Raw genomic sequence first — 2412 nt, forward strand, 5'->3', positions numbered from 1 at the left:
ATTCTCTTACTGAATTAACAGCTATATTAAGTGTCAACAACTAAAGCAAAACACACATACACAGACAGCATCATGTTAAATGAAAGTGAAAGGGAATTAATATTTGTTAAGTGCCTACTATACTAAGCACTATGCTGGGTGCTTTAAATATATAACCTTACTTAATTCTCACAACACTACTAGATAAACATTAGTCTACTCATTTTATGGATGAGAAAATTCAGTCTCAGAGGCTACAAGTATTATAGCTGGAATGCAAATAAGTGTGACTCCATCTCCTCTGGTCTTTTCCACTATATCACACTACCTTTAGAAACTCTCTAATGGATTTTATACTTACCTCTATGTCTCAAATGTCATTTTCTTCATTTGTAAAATAGAATGTGGGATTAATCACTTCTAAGGCCCAGAATAACTGTACAATTTCATGAAACCCATGATTCTTATGGGACTCAGTAAAACTGATGGATAAGTACGAAAGCAACTGCTCAACACAATATGAGGAAAGAACTAGACAGAGAAGTTCACAGAAAAGTAAATTAAAATGGTCTTTGAATGGAAGAAAAGCTGCTCAACTTCACTCCAAATTTGAGAAGTTGAAATGATAACATGGATGATTTATCATTTTCACCTATGAGATGGACAAAGGTTGCAGGGAAACAGATACTTATATTTTAGATGACACTACAGACACAAACTCTTTGGAATGCAGTTTGGTAATATACATCAAAATTATAAATGTACACAGCATTTCATCCAGGGATTTCACTTCTAGAATTTGTCCTACAGATAGATTTATGTGCACAAAGTTATATACAGATTACACATTCATCACAACATTGCTTGAAATCCAAAGAGACTGGAACTAATCTAAATATCCATTCACTGGGGACTGATGAAATAAGTTAAGATAAGACCATACCACAGAATTCTATGCAGTATGAAAATGGAACACAGTAGATGAAAATAAGCTACTAAGGAATAACTTCCAAGTACATAAAGTAGAAACAGCAAGAAGCCAAAAACAAAAATGATAAATACACAAATGCTTCTAGAAGCACAGACTATTTCTAAAGAGAATGTGAGAAATTAGTAGCTTTGCTTTTCTCTGGAGAAGATAAAAGTCTGTAAGACTTCTCTGTAAGTCTGAGACTGAAGGGATAAGTTTATCATGCTTTTTGTTCATTTTTTGTTTGTTTTTTGTTTGTTTGGTTTTTACTATATGAATACCTTGATATAAGCATTTTACCTTTTTAATTTAAAAAAGCTTTTATAGTAAACAGTACTCTTGAGTCATTGAAAAACCCTTTAAATGTGAAGAGTACTGTAGCAAATTAAAAAGTAAAAATTTACTTAAAAAATTTACTTATAAATGACTTAAAAATAAGTAAAAAAAAGTAATGCCAGGAATTTTTANTGTGTGTGTGTGTGTGTGTGTGTGAGCTTCAATCTACATGCAACAACAATTACAGCAAAAGCACCTCCAGTGTGCAAGATAGGATAGAAGAGCTGAAAAGGAATAATTTTCATCTTTCTCTCTCTCTCTCGGTTTGTCACGTTCTCTCTCTGAATCTTCCAAAATTCACTTTATAGAAAATGTGACAAATCATACAAGTAAATGGTAAAGCTGCCAATTCCAAGTGCATGGACATATGGAATGTATCAATTTCTTAGGTGTGAATACTCATCCAAACTTAAAAAATCCTAAGTTTATCTGAACTATCACTTCTACAATAATTAGTAAAAATAACAGTTAAAATACCAAAACTTCATTAACACCAATGATTATGAGATTGAGAAGCTACGTATATAGTAAGAAAATTATGTGTGAAACTCATAAGAGGATAAAGATCTAATAAATAAAGGACTTCATGATCAAATCAGTAAAATATACTAATTCACTATCAGATTTTGATGTTATCCCAGAAAACAGGCTTGTAGGAAAAAACTATAAAATTTCCTAGGAAAACAAATTGATAAGTAATACAAACGTAAGAGGAAAGACTATTTGTGCACTATGGCACCAATCTTATTCCAATTTCATGAAAACTTCTGGGCTGTTAGTGTTCTGTTACATTTTCTCTCACATGGTGAATCGACAACTTTATCTCTTCTGCTTCTCAGTAAAAATGACTGAATTATAATAGAGGGATATAGCTCACATATTAAACAACAAAAATAAAACAATATTTTCAGATTACTAACATTTACGCAGATTATGTTTAAGGAAAAACAGCTATTCTTCTTTAGTTGCTTGGTAAAATCTAGCTAATAGTTAATCTATTTATGTTTGACTCTGTCCAGTGTGGAAAAATTATACATGTATATATTACTAGACATTTTTAGTAATGCATTTAATTAAATATATCAGAATAAGAAATCTGTATTTAAAAAATAAAATGTACCTTTTAT

Source organism: Crocuta crocuta, unplaced genomic scaffold, assembly GCF_008692635.1.
Source record: "Crocuta crocuta isolate KB4526 unplaced genomic scaffold, BGI_CrCroc_1.0 scaffold1749, whole genome shotgun sequence".
NCBI classification, from domain to species: Eukaryota; Metazoa; Chordata; class Mammalia; order Carnivora; family Hyaenidae; genus Crocuta; species Crocuta crocuta.